Source organism: Poromitra crassiceps (assembly GCF_964638095.1).
Source record: "Poromitra crassiceps genome assembly, chromosome: 13".
Taxonomy (NCBI): Eukaryota; Metazoa; Chordata; class Actinopteri; order Beryciformes; family Melamphaidae; genus Poromitra; species Poromitra crassiceps.
Genome location: NC_139644.1, coordinates 44117906 through 44137577, shown reverse-complemented (window position 1 = coordinate 44137577; position 19672 = coordinate 44117906). Strand labels below are relative to the sequence as shown.

At 44.4% G+C, this 19672-nt stretch overlaps 1 pseudogene across 1 annotated transcript; it reads right to left on the bottom strand.

Moving 5' to 3' along the window:
• Positions 1–18591: 18591 nt before the first annotated feature.
• LOC310788580 (SPRY domain-containing SOCS box protein 1 pseudogene) lies at positions 18592–19356 on the bottom strand (annotated as a pseudogene). Its single transcript has one exon. The product of its transcript is annotated as an SPRY domain-containing SOCS box protein 1 pseudogene (transcript).
• Between the last annotated feature and the right edge of the window lie 316 nt (positions 19357–19672).

Genomic DNA, 19672 nt, shown 5'->3' with positions numbered 1-19672 from the left:
GCGGCTGAATCCAGTATTAGGTCACAAGGCCCGCCTCCCCATGTTAGTGGATGGGAAAATCAAAACCGAAATAATCACAGTATACGTCAGATAATTTTTTTCCAAAGGTGGTTTGTATCATTTTAGATAGTCATTATCATGCTAATGCCTGTGCAAGTGGTCATTTTTCTGATCAGTTTGTTTTTAAGTAGTTATTTGACATATAAAAAGGGATAAAAATGGATGATTGACAGCTGTGGCAGCCAGTCTCAAGCCGTCGTTGGCTGGACAGGCTCTTCACATTATAGATCTATGTCATAGACAAGACACGCGGCTTCATCGTTATGTAACGCTGCCTGGAGGTCGGGTGGCTCTGCTGGGTGTGTGGGGCTGGGAGATGGGCTCTTAGCCTGGGTAGTGCAGGCCTGGAGGTCGGGGTGGCTCATGGGTTGGCTGTGCTGGCTACCAGACATATCAATGGAGTGCAATAAAAATAACTTTGTTTTGAGAAAGGTGCGCGAGGAATTAACGTTGGTTGGCGACTGAAGTAAGTTCAGAAAATGTGTTTTACGATGTGTGTTACTCCAGCTACGTTATGGGTACACAATGGGTTTAACATGCAGGCTAGCAATGGCGTTAGCCGCTGTTTTTCATTATTTATCGGCTTAATATTACTATAACTTAACAACCGATAACGATAGCTGGAATAACACAATAATACACATATTTTCAGAACTGACCAGGTTGTCCAACTGACAGGAAATGTGTTTTATAACGTTAACTCCCGTCCCGGGTATATGGATGAGGCCTAGTAGTACACAACCACCGTTAGCTCATCGCTAACGGATTAGCATCACATACAAACAGACGTTTTATTTTTGTAGGCTATTAAAGCAACAAACGTTTTTATATGCATATCTGGGGGAAATGCTTTGACTGTGGGGATGTTCGTTCTTCACAAGCTCCTCTCTTAGTAACGATATACCAGGCAATAGACCAGGCAGCCTGGCTCACGTTAGGTTGGCCTGCCTACACACACTACCAGGCGGGTACAACAACATAGCCTCGCGGTTAGATTAAACCAACATTTGCGCCAAAAGAAATGTAATCATAAAGTTAATCAAAATGCCACGGAAACATTAGGCTAATCAACACAGAGCTGTTCATCCGAGAATTTCCCCCAGTGAGAGGCTGAGCCAAGCAGCCCTGGCTCCTCTTGAGGGCTGAGAGCAGCCCGGAGGTCTGACTTGTCTGGCTGATACAACTCTCCGACCACGGAGAACATTACAGGCTGCAGTACCCACAACACTATACCAGCAAACAACGTTGCGTAAAGCGTCAAAGTTAGAATTGTAAAACCAACATTTGCTCCAAAAGGAATTAAATCATAAAGTTAATCAAAATGCCACGAAAACATTAGGCTAGCTTAACACAGCAATGAGGCAGACCAGTGAGGCTGAGGGTGAGTGAGTGTGGCCTGCCTCCACTTCCGGCCCGCGCTGAGAGCACTCAGCAGGCAGAAGCCCGGAGGTCTAAAATCTCCGACAACCAAAATCAGATTTTCGTACAGGCGTCATTTTGATAAACTGATCTCATAGTGGGAATCTTCCTGGTTACTTTTGGCGAGACAAAAAATATTACAACTTAAAGTGTAATATTTACAGAGCTAGACTGTATATAAATACACAACGCACTGTGCGCATTCTAGAAACAGCAGCTCTACATAAGAAAGTTCAGAGGGGCGTGGAGCTCTCAGAGGTCCTCAATCAAAGGAGCTACTGCGCAGACTCTGGTTCAGTGATCTGGCCGGATTTTGGCTTCAAAAAAACATACAGGGAGGAGATAGGGACACTCCCTCCATTCATATTATAACTCAATGGCACACACACACACACACACACACACACACACAGCGCACTGGCATCATTTTGTCTTGTACATATATTCTACGATGCATTTAGACAGACCACCACCGCTCACTTTTTTTTCGGCAACTAGGCTTCCGATATAATCAGTCCACCCGACCCTACCTGTGACTTCAAAGTGCAGAAATAAGGTGAGTTTAATGCCCAACACAGATTCTCTAATGAAAATCCTATCGTCGATGAGAGGGCTCTTCCAACTGTAGTGTTAACACAAAATTTAGAAGAGCCTGAGGGTAACCTTTGCGACATGATACTGTCATGTCATGTGTATTATAATATTGCACCTGAAACATCATGTAGCTGATGGAAAGGGTTTCTCTGTACCTCGTTCAACCTAATTATAAACAGCTTACTCCAATCAGAAGGTGTGACATATGTTAATACCTTTCCAGTGTGTCCAATCATTCCAGATATATGAAAAATCAAAACAACAAGCAATTCTGATATTTAGAACATTATTTTATATAGAGAATTTAGCATATTCAGTACAAAGCAGATCAAGTATTTATATTACCCCATTCAGAGATCTCTGAGGTGGATTTCCAGTGGTCTTTCCCTCACAGCAAAATATGTAGCAGGTCAAAAGAAGACCCCTGCAAACCGACCCCTCCCTTATCTTTTGCGTGTCCTTTTAAACTGCATCTTCTTGTGGGCTGGTCTCTCCCCGCAGGTTTCCTCCTCCATCTGGGGACATCCTTCACTGCTTGGGCTGTCATTGGTCTGTCACTCTTATGATAGGCATGTTTTCTCCTCCTCTTGGTCCGCAATCATGTGACCTGGCTTCCACTGGAGGTCACAGCACTAACCCTCACTTGAATACTGGTCATCCATTTTATTTCCTATTTTCAACTTATAATTTGGGTCAGCTAATTTAGCTATTTACCTATTAAAGTCCTAGTTTAGAACATTATGTAAGGTTACTGTTAGACTAGATAAACTTAAACTATATTCTGGATATGGATCAAATTCAGCTAATCAGTCTGAAGCTGGAACAATTTTTCCTACAGCTCAAACTTACTATCCTCTTGGTCGAAAACCACCTCTAGGAGGTGTAAAAAAGAGCAAGAGGACAGTTTCTTATAGTTAAATTCAACAAATCAGAGAAAAACTCACCCTGTTTAAACCGGATGAGAAACTCTTATCAATTACCACTTATCAACTAATTTGACTATACCTTTATTTTCCATTTGGTTGCAATAATAACAATAGGCTATTATTTATCTAAATATGATAGCACTCTCCTTGTGTATCAAGTGGGACAAATTGAAGTTGATCAACACACAACATCAGACATCAGACTCCTCTCATTGGTGCTGTGTACTTGAGCATATCTTCTCTTCTCTGTGGAAAAATCAGCGCATCCAATGTATGCTTTTAAACTTTATTTCATATCAGATATCCAATCATCTCTTTATTACCATTTCACATTCCACTGAACCTCTATTTTCCCTGAGACCAAAAAGCCTATTTGAACCCGTACCCCTCTTGTCTGCTCTGCTCTTGTCCTTAGAGCCTGTCCTCAAAATGTCAACACATAATAAAAGCATCAAAGTACACAGTGCTGTCCTTATCATAGAAGATTCCACAACCTGCGGGTCCCGTGGAATGTCCTTATGTGGCCGATCTCCGTGACCTCTGCCCTCTATGGTTAACTGAGCCTATCCTAAATGTTTTCCCAGACCTGCCATAAACAGCTTAAAATAACAGTTTGTCACACACAAAGCATTGTTCAACTCCACAGAACCTTCTAATGGTTAATTCCCATGGTCAGCACGTCTCCTAATGGAAATGGAGAAAGTTCATCATTACACAAACTCAGCCGCTCCTCCGATGACCTAGAACAGAACATTTAAACATAATTAAAGATATATTTGAATTAACAAATGACAAGATCATCTCTGTAATTGCATATTTTCATATCAGCATGTAGGGCCGCCATTCTGGAGTATCTGCCTCCTGTTGAGTCCAAACTGGGCCTATGGAGAAATGTTTGATCAAAATACCATAGATTGGGGAGAGAAATCTATCAATCCCCCTATTCACACCTCCAATAGAGGTGTGAAACCACCTAACTTATTGATCTCGTCTCATTACTCCAGTTCCATTCCTCCCTGCAACATTAACACTGTGATTTGAGTTATTTTAAACATATTCTTCAACTTACCCACTTCAACTTGGGTCCTTATTGAATCTAACATAAACCTCTAATGACCAACGTTCAGTCTGACCTTGATGGTCACAAGTTCATTCAGTAACATATCTGTTCCCATATCTTTCCTGGAACCCACTTAGACAGCATTAAACCTCAGCACAAACACAACTTAACCCCATTAATGCATCTAATCATTTCCAAATTCGTCATAATATGGTTGCCCCCTTGACCCATGCTACACCCATACCCCCTTGATTCCATTTGTAACCAAATGAGTGCATGATGATTTGCTTAGATCCCACTATGCAAAAATGAAACCCACATCTTCGATATTGGAATTGTCCCGGTGTGTGGTCCTCTGGTGACGTACCACTGTACCTGTAAACATCAGATTTCACAATGTGCCTGTATTTTAAACAAAATAATTTCTTGTATTCTTATTAGTACAACAAGTCGCTTGTATGGCAGATAATGTTTGAGATACTCTGTGAGTACATATCCAATTGTTTACTTTATAATTTGATTGCAATGAATCCTCATAAACAAGATGACTCCTGAGTGAACATTCACAGCTTACAGAGTGACAATGTACTGACCCTGTAGACTTGTGGCAATAAACAATGGGGCGGAGGGTAACCCCAGAAGGTGCTGTGAGTGGGGGAGGGGCGGGCTAGACCCCTGGCAGTTCACTTGAGTAATTTTGGGGATGGCATAACCCCACTAGGTAAAACAGTGAGGGCCAACATTGTTCACAATACTCCAAACGCAAACTCAAGACTGTCTGTCCTAGAGGGCATTGACTTATTCATAAATACTTTTAAAAACATCTCCAGCGTACTTTAAGTGTAAATTTAACTATGTGTAGCTTTTCTCAAACGGAAAAATGATGGTGTATCTTACCTGGGTCTGAGCTAGTTCTTCTATAGGGACGACAGAGAGAATTTTCAAGTTAATCAACAAACCCTTCATTTATGCAAAGTTGTCAACTAAACATACTCATCATATAACTATTGTTTTTTTATGTGTCACTGCAAACCTTCTATTCAGTACGTATTACTATATAATGTGCAGTGTTCAGTGTTCCCCACTTCTGTAATTTCCCCGTCCAATCTATTTTTCATAACTCATTATATCTGACACTTCGTCAGTGTGTTTTGCTGAGATTTAACCCTCCATCTGGGTCCATTCTATAGTCTACGCATTCATTCACCATGCATTCCACAATGTATGGGGACCCCCCTTTGGTCTAAATTAATCAAACAACTATCAATATGGTCAGATCAATTGACACCTCAAACGAGTAATCATTAATGAATCCTCCCCGCCAATTGATCCACACTGAAACTCCAGTAGGCTACACCAACCACAAATGATGTCATCAAGAATGTTCCAAAACTGAACAGACATCATTTCACATATCACAACCACACCGACAAAACACAGCACCATTTCGCCAATCTAAATATTATAATCAATGCTTTCATTCTCCATAGAAACAATGAACGTTCACGCCCCATACTATCAGCATTGTATTCCCAACCATCCACATAAAAACCCACATTCCACAAACTTCATCACACATACCAACCCACTCAAATCCTATCTGTCTCCTTTCACCACTAAATGCATTCACAACATCAAATTTCACTACCGGCATCTACCCATCACTCATGCAGTAACATAAAATCCTATCTATCTCAAATTATCACACTCAAATCAACTCAAACATTCATGAACTTATCCCTAGATGTTCAGCCACCTAGAGCAGCCTCCTGGTGTAATGCCTTGCAGCCTATACTACCCGAGCAGCCCCCCTTGGATCAAACTGTACATTACCAAAGTAACGCGAGACACACTCAATCACAAACATACATACGGTACATACATGCTCTCCCCTTTTCGCGCACACACACACACACATTACTCCATTCTCCTATCAGCACAGGCATACAGACACACACATTCACCTGAAGCAACACAGCGCCTCAAACCCCCCTCCCAAGAACAACAAACACAGCGTTTTTCCAAGCGGTCCACATCCAGACCTAGACGCCGTTCCATCCGGACCGAGCCCTATAACCAACAAATCATTAAATAGTTACATTTTCACGGAGCGTCTTCATTCTAACCGGCACAGGCTTTTCTAGCCTTTACGGTACTACAGGTTTATCTGTCAGGAAGCTCACAGACCAATGCATACACTGTATCTCACCACACGTGATGCTGCTCAGCCAATCTACAAGTGAATCGATTCTGCCTGCTACTGCTTTACAGAGTTAACACATAGACGGACGGAGGAGAGGCAAAACTCAGAGAAATGCGAAAAGTGTGATGCGATCCTGATCATCTGTCTACATGGAAGCGCCACACATGAGCAAACACACACACACTCAAATCCAGACTGAGGGCACACACTGCCCATCGAGATGCGAAGTTTGCTTTGCTTGCGACCAACAGATAAAAGACAACCAAACAGACAGACAGACAGACTGACAAACAGAAAAAAACTAAATAAAGGTTGTCGATGTCTGTTTTGATTTAACAGTCAATCGTTTACTACATACAGACATTGTTCCATTAGGCTACTGCAAATTCTTGGCTCCTCACACGGGGATGGAACCGCACGGCCGCTCTACCAACTGAGCTATATTTATTTGAATGCGTAAAGAGCCGGTCATGCTTATATAATCTACCCCGTCTCACGCATACATCATGTCTACTAGTTGGGAGGACATATTATTAGGGATGCACCGATTGCCATTTTCTTGGCCGATTCCGATTTCCGATTTTTGAATAGTCTGACTTGCCGATACCGATTTTTGCCGATTCCGATTTTTTTTTCTAAAAACAACAATTGACAGCTTACACAAACGTTTTTGTAACTTTGTTTAAAAATTAAGATTCATAGAACAATTCTTACATCTAATGGGGATCCAAATAAACAAATAAACAATTCTTATCATTTGCATGAAGTAGGACCTTCTCACTCAAACACATCTCAAAATAAAAGTGTTCCAGGTTAGGCTACTGGACAGAGCTTTTTTGTGCAAATACAATGAATACAAAAATTAAATTAAATCCAATAGCCTATATCCCACAGCTATCATGCATTTACTTTTCCAAAAGAAAACAGGTGCAACAGAACATCAAAATGATCCATGGACAAGGAGTTTATAGACTGGCTCCAGACCAGTCCTCTTGAGTAGAGGGGAAATGAGTTTATGAGTTACAGTAACGATCTTCAGTCTGAATATCAGGCGGAGTTTACACACAGTCCGAAGTTTGGTATGCGTATTTTTATCTGCCATCCGAAAAAATATCGTCACGCACAGAAAACGTTGCACACTTGTGAGTCCGATGCATTTTTATTATTATGTCCGTCGTTCTCATGTCGTTCTATTTGCAATACGAAACAAATAGTCTCTCCTGTATCCACGTCACGTTACAACATGACTTGACAGGCTGAGGCAGCAGCGCTGATGTGGAATGGAAAAGCAGGTCGGGGAATGGTTATCATACTGGACACAATGCTCGCGTTCACCTCGCCAAGCCGGCTGTGCGCGGTGGCGGGTTGCTGGAGCACCGCTTCCCGGGGAGAGAGCAGAGAGAGAGGGGCCAGTGAGGTGAAGCGAGCCGCTCTGACTGGACTCCAGCCGAGCGGGACTCGGCCGCATCTCTGTCTCCACGGCTTATTTTCGACTTGCATGTGTGACAAACTGCAAGCTTTGTCTACTTCACTGACGGTGAAAAAAATCCACAACGAGGAAGGTATGCTGGCGTGTGTGGTGTGGTGGCTGGGTGCCTGTCTCGGTGCTTCTTTGGGGTGCGCGCACGTCATGTGAAAATCGGCTCACAGAATCGGCTATTTAGAGTGACCGGAACAGATCACCGATCGAGGCCGATCACGTGAAAATCGGCCATTTCCGGTCACGTGCCGATCGATCGGTGCATCCCTACATATTATCTATGTGACGCCTATTATATCTATTCGCATAATCCATAGGCCATAGGCCATTAATCCCATTCCATATCTTTACCCTCTAACGAATCCACCACTCTCTTAAAAGATCCATTTATATTTCTAAATAAATCTAACGTTAAAAGCATACGCTATTATTTTGAACTGTCGCGCGACCTTACGCCAATTTGACGGCAAAATAACTCATAGGCTATCTACAATTCTCCGCTCTGCAGCCCCACTCCGCCAGACAGACTCACAGGCTTCTCCTGTATGGACGGCAGAGCCCACTCAGACAGCAAAAGTGCCAGCATCATCACACCCGCGGCCATTTGGCTGCACCCGGACCCTTGGTTAGAAGCTGCGCGCATCAACTTATGGTGTGTTGTTCTTCCACAAACAGTTTTTTCATAAGCGTCAAAATACTGTTGATTCTATTTATATACTATACTCTTACATATTACCGTTTCACTGTGACAGGCGTCCCTGCACAGTGAAAACTTCTTTGTTTCAAATAGCACTTACTTGACAAATCAAGGAGTGTGACTAATTATACAACCTATTTATCCCTTTCTATTATATAGAAAATGTTCCCCTAAGTCTAAGGATCGTTTACATTAATTCTCTTCTTCTCAAACTTACAGCAAAGTTATGGATCATAAAGCAGTATAACACAATAATACAAAGGAATACTACCCCAAAGTGACCTAATCTTGCATTAAATTCACCTTTTTGTTTAAATTTATAGCATACACCTTTGTGTCTAATTTACATAGCAACATAAATTGGAAGAATCTAAAATTCAACTCAAAATATGGATATTGATATTACTATTATTAGACAATTCTGTGTTATTTCTTCCCCATTAAAAATAATCTTTTATGATCTTCTCTATAGCTGATTTTTCACAATTCATAATATAGCAAAACCTTCAGAAATATATTACAATAAAACGCAAAAACCTGAGCCTTAATGCTCTCTGTACAAAACGGACTCCCCCAGAACACGCCGGTTCTGTATAAATAACACATTTTCTGCTATGATCTTGGAAAAGTACTGTTATCCCTCACACGCACTCGGTCAGCTGTATGGTCTTGAGAAAGTTACTGTTATCCCCTCACATATGCTCGCTACGCTATTATGGTCTTGAGAAAATTACTGTTATCCCCTCACATATGCTAGCGGCCTTGGGCAGATGTTTTTGACGTACAATCTCGCCCACAGGTCTTTCCAAAATATCAAAACACGTGTCTGACCAGCTTTGTACTGGTTCCTAAATTTGATTGATAAATTACAGCATTTGTGGAATCCAGTTAGTGTAACAATAATTTAGAATAGCCAATGCAGATATTTTTATGAAAAAGGTAATCCGTAAACCCTTTATTGATATTTTCCCGGGATGTTAAGCCACTGTTTTCCTGAAATGCTTGATCAGAATGCTTGCTTTTTTCTCTGGATCACGTCGGGGTACACCAATTGATGGAAAGGGTTTCTCTGTACCTCGTTCAACCTAATTATAAACAGCTTACTCCAATCAGAAGGTGTGACATATGTTAATACCTTTCCAGTGTGTCCAATCATTCCAGATATATGAAAAATCAATACAACAAGCAATTCTGATATTTAGAACATTATTTTATATAGAGAATTTAGCATATTCAGTACAAAGCAGATCAAGTATTTATATTACCCCATTCAGAGATCTCTGAGGTGGATTTCCAGTGGTCTTTCCCTCACAGCAAAATATGTAGCAGGTCAAAAGAAGACCCCTGCAAACCGACCCTCCCTTATCTTTTGCGTGTCCTTTTAAACTGCATCTTCTTGTGGGCTGGTCTCTCCCCGCAGGTTTCCTCCTCCATCTGGGGACATCCTTCACTGCTTGGGCTGTCATTGGTCTGTCACTCTTATGATAGGCATGTTTTCTCCTCCTCTTGGTCCGCAATCATGTGACCTGGCTTCCACTGGAGGTCACAGCACTAACCCTCACTTGAATACTGGTCATCCATTTTATTTCCTATTTTCAACTTATAATTTGGGTCAGCTAATTTAGCTATTTACCTATTAAAGTCCTAGTTTAGAACATTATGTAAGGTTATTGTTAGACTAGATAAACTTAAACTATATTCTGGATATGGATCAAATTCAGCTAATCAGTCTGAAGCTGGAACAATTTTTCCTACAGCTCAAACTTACTATCCTCTTGGTCAAAAACCACCTCTAGGAGGTGTAAAAAAGAGCAAGAGGACAGTTTCTTATAGTTAAATTCAACAAATCAGAGAAAAACTCACCCTGTTTAAACCGGATGAGAAACTCTTATCAATTACCACTTATCAACTAATTTGACTATACCTTTATTTTCCATTTGGTTGCAATAATAACAATAGGCTATTATTTATCTAAATATGATAGCACTCTCCTTGTGTATCAAGTGGGACAAATTGAAGTTGATCAACACACAACATCAGACATCAGACTCCTCTCATTGGTGCTGTGTACTTGAGCATATCTTCTCTTCTCTGTGGAAAAATCAGCGCATCCAATGTATGCTTTTAAACTTTATTTCATATCAGATATCCAATCATCTCTTTATTACCATTTCACATTCCACTGAACCTCTATTTTCCCTGAGACCAAAAAGCCTATTTGAACCCGTACCCCTCTTGTCTGCTCTGCTCTTGTCCTTAGAGCCTGTCCTCAAAATGTCAACACATAATAAAAGCATCAAAGTACACAGTGCTGTCCTTATCATAGAAGATTCCACAACCTGCGGGTCCCGTGGAATGTCCTTATGTGGCCGATCTCCGTGACCTCTGCCCTCTATGGTTAACTGAGCCTATCCTAAATGTTTTCCCAGACCTGCCATAAACAGCTTAAAATAACAGTTTGTCACACACAAAGCATTGTTCAACTCCACAGAACCTTCTAATGGTTAATTCCCATGGTCAGCACGTCTCCTAATGGAAATGGAGAAAGTTCATCATTACACAAACTCAGCCGCTCCTCCGATGACCTAGAACAGAACATTTAAACATAATTAAAGATATATTTGAATTAACAAATGACAAGATCATCTCTGTAATTGCATATTTTCATATCAGCATGTAGGGCCGCCATTCTGGAGTATCTGCCTCCTGTTGAGTCCAAACTGGGCCTATGGAGAAATGTTTGATCAAAATACCATAGATTGGGGAGAGAAATCTATCATAGCCTATTAATCAAGGCCTATTCACTTCAGTCAGCGGTGTGCCTCTCCCCCCTCCTCTCACTGCCAAATGCTGTCTGTGATTAACCATGGATTCTGTCGTTACCGATTTCTGCCATTAAAAATTCTCTGTCTGCACTCACTAATTATGTGTGTCAATTAGGCTATGTTCTTATCACCATTCAATCAAATAGTATAAAACTTGAAGTGTGAATGTACATTTTTGGCAGCTCACTCGCATCGCCTCCGACACCTCTGACATGTTTTTTCGATAGCCTATTGTAGATTGACATGATTATTTTGAAGATAAAGCAGCATCTCCATATACTGTAAGTCAGGAAAAGTAGGACAAAGGAATATAGCCTATTAATGGTTTGTTTCTCTTATGCCTCTTATTGGGCCTATATACATTTATATCATAAGCATTTTATCTTTTAATATTTCATCTTATTGCAGATCATAATTAGGCCTACAACTTTCACCTAATGATTTTCACTTTGATATGCTATATGGAATATCAGCATGTGTTGTCTATTTGGCTAATTTTAAGAATGGCTTTAAATCTGTTTTTGCAAATGAACTATTCATATAGAAATAAATAAATACCGTAAATGACCATTAACACTTTGAGTGCCACGGCCCTTGGGCAAAAGGTGCTGTACTGTGCCACATAGGCCGCAATGCATTTTAAAACAGTCATATAATTTCTTTAATAATTACTATCTAAACACTGAACACGCACAAATAACGATGAGACTCTCTTCTATCACCTGCAAAAAAAAGTTTATTGATCCCATTTTCCGTTCTTTAGTTATGAGCCGGAGAAGATAGCTTGATTTGACCAAAAACAGCCACTTTTTTTCTAGAACCTGAGATATTCAGCCTTTTGTGAAAGGAAGCATTTCAAGCACATCATTGACTCATTGCTAATATTTTCTGATGTAATGACACCTCAAAAATAATTTCCTTCAATAAAAGAGTGAAAACAAAGGAATTTTGTTTGGCCAAATAATATTTTTTAGCTCCAACCAGCAGCGCTGGCCCCTGCGTGCGCTGCTGGTTGCAGCTTCTTGCTGGTTTTGATTTACTGCTGGTGGGCATCAGATATTCTAGCTTGCGTTTGCTAATCCTGTCCTGCTGTCTGGGTGTTGTATGCTGCTGTGCATGCTCTGCGTGCCCCCCACCCCCTCAACTGCACACTCCTCCTTCTGGGAGTGTCTCTGGGGCTTTCTGCTGCCTGCGTTTGCTCTGCACTGACAAGTCCGCTACATCCAGCTTTTTTACAGCGTGTATTTGTCATCCGGTCCCATGCTTCCAGTTGAGAATAATAACAACTCCACGGCTGATCATGCGAATGGGCTGTTGCAGCGGACATGGAGGTGCTCAATTGTGACAGCAGATTGGCTGCTGCAGGGGCACAGCTAACGTTATGCGCTTGTGCTTGTGACTAAGTAGGTGCGCCAGAGGAGTTGTATGAAATACACCTCCTAGCAAAGGCTATACGAACCAAACAAAAATGATGACTTGGAGAAGTCAGCAAGTAAGAGTAAGTTGGACTAACTAGCCTATACAAGTTCTGAAAATGTGTGCCTTTGTTACTTATTCCAGCTAAACGTATCGGTTGATATTATTGTCTATCAAAGGCAGCTGTGTTCGGCTAATGTTAGCACTAGCGAGCGCTAACATTAGCGCTTTACAACCGATGCTGGAATGAGACACATATTTTCAAAACCTACCACTTCAGTCCTACATCCTCCCTCATTTCCAAGTCATCTCGGGCCATATCGTCGCAAAAGCAGTAATTTAGCGTTTGCTAAATCAATCATCATTAATCAATAATGAAAATAATCGTTAGTTGCAGCCCTAATTTTAAAAGTTCTAAATCAGTGTTTGTAGCTCAGTAATCTGCCACTTTATATTAGGCTAAAACACTGTCTTTATTTAGAGATGTGTGCTGTTATGGTTATTGAAAATGACCCACTTCTACACTACGACAGACATTTCATGGGGCAGGTGCCCAAGTGAAAGAAGGGCACCCCTCTCATAATTATTTATGTATAGGCTATTAAAAATGCATCCAATCAGGCCAAAAGTAACAGTTATTATATTATATAGGTGCCCGTGGGTGACAACAATTGAAGTGCTTGCCCCTTCCAATTTATGTAAAAAATATCTATATCTATATCTATATATCTATATCTACACACACACACGCACGCACGCACACACACACACACACACACACACACACACACACACACACACACACACACACACACACATTAGAGGGATTACACTTTGACTATACAAACTAACTGAGCAGTTCTCCCTTGTGTCATTACACTGAGTAGCAGAGGAGGAATTTATAAAGCAAGACTATAACTAATAAAAACAAATATATTTTTCGCAGATCGATGTTGTGGCAGGTAAGTGCAACACCAGTTTGCTCATCTTAACCATAACAGTGATAACTTCCACATTATTTACTACATTTACTACATTTCTTAGTCCCATCCAGTCTCAGAGCACCAACCAGGGCTCCACTACACACCAGAGACCAGATCAAGGTAACAGACTCCTCTCCATGGTTAGCCTTCAAGCCATGGGGCCCTATCTTCACAAAAGCGGTAATTTAGCGTTTACGCTCGTTTAACACTAGAAGGGCCGTCAAAGGGGTCACGTGACCCCTGTGAGTTAAAATAAAATATATCTTTGCACTCGATCGAGTTCCAAATCCCTACTTTCTTGACTTTTCCTAAATATGTCTGTTGTACGACCCTGTGTTCATACATTTTCAAAATCAGACCCATATCATGCGCTATCTACGCTTTGATGACAAGAGCACAAGGGCTGCCGGCCTTGTGGAGGACAAATTTGCCATGATAGCAGAGACACCTCCCCTCTCCCCGGCCAGTACATTTAGCATTTGAATAGAATTCATTTCGCATTTGAATAGAATTGACAGGGAGACTCCACACAAGAGGTGCAAATGCACAGCCTCTCATTCAAATGACTAGGGGTCAGTCGACCCCTCTTCTGGCCCTTGTGGTAGGTAAAAATGTCCTGGCTTTGCTAGTGTTAACGCCATGCACAATGCAAATTGGGGGCGGGCACAAGCGCATGCCTGTTATAATTGTACTGGGCATAGGCGTGCCCTAACCCTAGCCCTAACCCTCTGCTGCTAAAATTGGGTAACCAGCAGATTATTCGGTGAGGCAATCAATTATAATTCACTGAGAAACTTGTATCACATTCAAGGAGGGGTTATGGTAAATGAATTGAGAAAACGTGTACATTGTAGCCTACTTGCAATAGGCTATTCACCTACTGCTATCCCATAAGCCGGAGGGTCGTTGGCACCACAGCCGATCTGTCACAAGCTCTCTCCATCTCTCTATGTCCTCGGCACGAGTGAGTCCACTCTATCAGGGGCGGACTGGGATCATAATTCAGGCCGGGTATTAGAAACCAAGCAGGCCAGGCCGATACGGGCCGACGCAAAAAAAATTTGGGCCGTTTGAAGCTCAATTTGGGCCGTTTGAAGCCTAATTTAGGCCGTTTGAAGCCAGATTTGGGCCGTTTGAAGCCCAATTTGGGTCATTTAAAGCTAGATTTGGGCCGTTTGAAGCCCAATTTGGGCCATTTGAAGCCCAATTTGGGCCAAGTCCAATTTTACAATGAGATGCACCCACTTTAACCCTGAATAAAGTAATAAAACCACTAGTAAACCAGTAGGCAGCGCCTGGCCTGCTGTTCAGTGAGTGGCCTGACTGCGGGCACAATTTTTTTTTTTTGCAGGCCAGGCCAGGCCAGGCCACCGGGCATTTGCCCGACGCGCCCGATTATGCGTCCGCCCCTGCACTCTATTACGCATGGAGAGAATTACAGCATATTGCATGCGTCGCGCGATCTGATTGGTTTTGATTGACGTAATGCCTTGCCTGGCCACACCTGTGAATAATTCTGGTACTTAAGACTGCCCAAATCCCGTTTGCGCAGGCATTTTGGGGGCGCAGATGATTTTGGCACGGCTCTAATTTGCGCCTGAACGTTTCCGCATCCCCGCCGAGAATTGCATCCCCAACATATTTCGGGGCTGTTTTAACTTAGAAATCAGGGAGGTCACGTCTACCCAGACAATTATATCACTTTTAAACAGTTACATTTCTGTATAAATCAATACAATATGCTCCCATGAGGTGGATATGCTGCCGAATAATATAGGTTTGGGCCCTATCCTCGTACAGGCGCTATCGTTTGCGCACCTCTTATGCCATCTTCCCTGCGTCTTAAGCTATCGTCTGCCTCCACCATCCAGTTTTGCGCTGGGATCTAAGCGCAAAAACAGGTGTAGGCGTGTCCCAGGCGTGTCTGTGCTAAATACTGGCCTTTGCATGCCTCTTAGGCTATCGTCTGCCTCCCGCAAATGTCATTTTGCACATTTTGCAAGATATCATCGGCAGGTTCTGAGCGTAAACACAGGTTTGGGCGACGCGCCCATGCCAAGGTGTTTTCGCGCAAAGTGTTAGGAAAAATGCACGCAATTTTAATTCAATCATGAGAGGCCGGTTGGTAGGATTTAACAAACTTTATTTAGCAATCGGCATGCATGGCAAATGCTTTGGCGCATGACTCCATTGGCCAGTGGCGCTGCTCTTGAGGCAAGAGGAGGGCATCTGCATAGGCTAGGAGATCCCCCCCCCCGTGGGGGATCAGGAGTCACGACTCGTTGGTGGCAGACTGGGGAGGTGGGTGGGGCAAAACAACGCTTCGGAGGACGGCTTCAGGGGAGATGGACTGCCGTGAAGCTAGCTGCTGCTATGATCGGCCAGAGAGAGAGAGGTGACGTAGAACCCTTGCTATATATATGAGAATTAACTGACGTCATATCTGACGTCATTACAGACGTCATACCAGGACTTTGACTGACCACGTCATACTAGGACTTGACTGACGTCAGGGGGTGATCGGATTATGCATGTGTGGCCTTCTGCTTGAAATATGGTCTGGAGACCTCACTTCAATCATGAGAGGCCGGTTGGTAGGATTTAACAAACTTTATTTAGCAATCGGCATGCATGGCAAATACTTTGGCACATGACTCCATTGGCCAGTGGCGCTGCTCTTGAGGCAAGAGGAGGGCATCTGCATAGGCTAGGAGATCCCCCAAAAGGAAGATCTGATTACCGGAGGTTAATTGAGATCTGCGGGCACCGGTGGTTGATTGTACTTTTCTAGCCTTCGACCTTTTTTAGCGACTTACAGCTATTTGCGGCTGGCACTCCCAACTCGGTCGGGCCTTCGATCTTGGTACATTAGTTGATTGTACTTTTCTGGCCTTCGACCTTTTTTAGCGACTTACAGCTATTTGCGGCTGGCGCTTCCCAACTCGGTCGGGCCTTCGATTTTGATACGTTAGTAGTTGATCCTTTTCTGGCCTTCGACCTTTTAACGACTTACAGCTATTTGCGGCTGGCGCTCCCAACTCGGTCGGGCCTTCGATCTTGGTACGTTAGTAGTTGATTGTACTTTTCTGGCCTTCAACCTTTTTAGCGACTTACGGCTATTTGTGGCTGGCGCTTCCCAACTCAGTCGGGCCTTCGATCTTGGTACATTAGTAGTTGATAGTACTTTTCTGGCCTTCGACCTTTAGCGACTTACGGCTATTTGCGGCTGGCGCTACCCAACTCGGTCGGGCCTTCGATCTTGGTACATTAACGTTTAACTTGGCGCTTCCCAGCTTGGCCTGCTTGGCCGCCTTGGCACCTCGCGATTTAGCCTGCCGCTTCCCAGCTTGGCCTGACTCTCTCTGACTCTCTCTCTTTCCTCTCTTTTCCCCCAAAAATTAACCGGGAGATTTATTGCGCCTTACTGGGCGCCGTGCTTTTCGGGGAGCCACCACCAACGAGACATTATTTGGCACGGAAGTCCGGGACACTGTTCGTTGCCATGCTTGCCGATAAAGGGAGGAGGGTTCTTTGGGCCGCCAGTATGGCCGCCTGCTCCGGGCGGATGTAGCTGGAGAATGCTGATGAGGACCGGCGGCCCGTTTGCTGGAGGGAGGCGGAGGACACTCTTTGCCGGCGGCTGAGGTGGCCGCTCCGGTCCTGAAGGGGTGGCTGGATTTCTGGGGCGTCCGCTTGAGGCGCAGGATGAACCAGGATCTTGTCATGTGGTGACGAGGTGCGATGAGGAACGGGGGGGCCGGGGGGGCGGTCTGGGGCGGTGACGGCCGGTGATGATGTCATCATATAGCGACCATCTTTTTCCCCTGAGCAAACGCCCGTTTGCTACGGACTGCTCATAGCCCTGCTGGCGCAGCTGGGGCCAGACCGCGGGGAAGTCTGGGCAGATTCACGGTGATTGACGGGAACCGGCTTGGAGAAGCACTGATGCTGAAGTGCCGTAGCATCTCGGGCACTCTGGACAGACTGAAAGATCCATGGGGCAAACGGTTCATTCTGGCGGCAAAAGCTGAAATGTAATGCTTAATGCATGAGATATAAAGAAACTGGTTAATAAACAAATGAGAGAAAGCAATGGTTTCACCGCCTTGCAAATGCACCATAGACTGCTAGTTGCGACTCGCAGTGATATGTTATGGTTGGCCACATATAACAATGGGATTCGCAGCCTCTTGTTACCTGACTAGCGTGACGCTGTATTAATTATTTTATCTTTGGTATTATTTATGGTTAAAAGAGACGCCAGAGGCATTTTACTTTGAAATTCGTTAAGAACAGGAAGTGGTGTATTAAGACCGGGTAGCTTGACACGGAAAAGACGTCAGCATTCCCTGGGCCGTCTGGCTTCGGTCTGAAAGTTATACAGTAACGCTCATTCTAGCTGATGCTCAGACATGCTCCATGGGCCAGGGGTGTTTGAATGACCCATTGCGTGATTATTATTATTATTATTATTATTACTATTATTATTATTTTTTTTTTATTACCGGCATATCACATGATCTCAACAACATGCTGTCAGGAGGAATTGTGAATTGTGACCCCCACTGGCCATTTGCAAGAAAGCGATTTCCGCATAGGCGTCGGAAATAGGCAGGCTGAAATGCCCACTGGATAGAATAGTCAGATCACAGCCAAATAAATTGTCAGTCAGCTTCGCTTTATTTAATCAGGACACAAGGGACACCTACGGTACATGTGGTGTTTTCAGAGCAATGTAAGTCAGTATTTCTTGTTTGGTGGGGCGGGCCGTTTGCGGGCAGACGGAGTATTTAAGAGATGAATATGTCTAATTTTACTGGGCTGGTAGATTGCCCGTTTTAATACTGAAATACTGATACTTCCCTCATGGGTCCTTTCGCGTCCACGGGTGACTGGTACTCCAGGGTATGCTCGGTGTGCTGTGGTCGTCAACCCCGTCCTTGGTAGAGCAGGTAGCTCTTGAGAGAGGCGGGCAGGGGCAGTCCGTGGATTCCGCTCAGGCGGTCCCTTCCTAGAGCCGCCCTCACAGAGCGCCTGCACAGGTCCATCAGAGGGAGGGGATCCGGATCGAGTCCGTTTATGTACCGGATTCGTATTTCGCAGTGTCCCCACACGGCGCTCTCTGCGGGGTACACCTTCCTGCCCTTAAGTCCTCTGAACACCACCCCTAGGTCATGTCCGTCCACTATGAAACCCAACGTCCCCTCGTCCATGTCCAAGACGACTAACAGCGAGTCTGGTATTATGAAGGTGTCGTCGGGCTCCAGGAAGGCGGGGTAGGTTCTGCCCGCGTGGTTCTCGCCGTCGTGGCACCGGCCCAGGTCCCAGCCCCAGGACTCGGTGTTGTTTCCCACCAGGGCCGTGTAGCCCACCAAATGCAGCGGCACGTCGCCCGTGGCCACTCCGACCATGGCGTGGGACCCCCTCTGGCGCTTGGCCCAGCTGACCTCCCACACGTGGAGTCCCTGCGTGTAGCCCACCCGGCCGCGGATGGCGTCCGTGCTCTGCGCCACGGGTTGACGGTGGAGCACCAGCTTGTTGTCGTCCTTGACGAAGATGTTGAGCGAGCGGTCGTCGTTGTTCCAGGAGTGCTGCACCTGGACGTCCGGGCCGGCGGGCGGCATGTCCAGCAGCCGGTCCAGCCGAGAGGGCTTGGTGTGCTTCGGGGGCGTGGCAGACGCCAGGGTATCCATCTGGGCGGGTTGGGTGGTGGTGGGGAACACGTCGGCTTGCTGCGCAGGCGGGGGCGGGATCGGCTGCTGAGCCGGCTGGGCTGAGGCAAACGTGGGGGAAATGGGGGGGGGGGGGGGGGTTTCCAGCGCCCTCAGGCGAGCCTCCACTGATCTGTTAGCATCTAGCAGGGACAGCAGGATGGCTCTTAACGGCCCGGGCAGGATCGGCTGCTGGGCTAGCTGGGCTGAGGCGAACGTGGGGGGGACGGGGGGGGGGGGTTTCCAAAGCCCTCAGATGAGCCTCCACCGATCTGCTGGCATCTAGCAGGGACAGCAT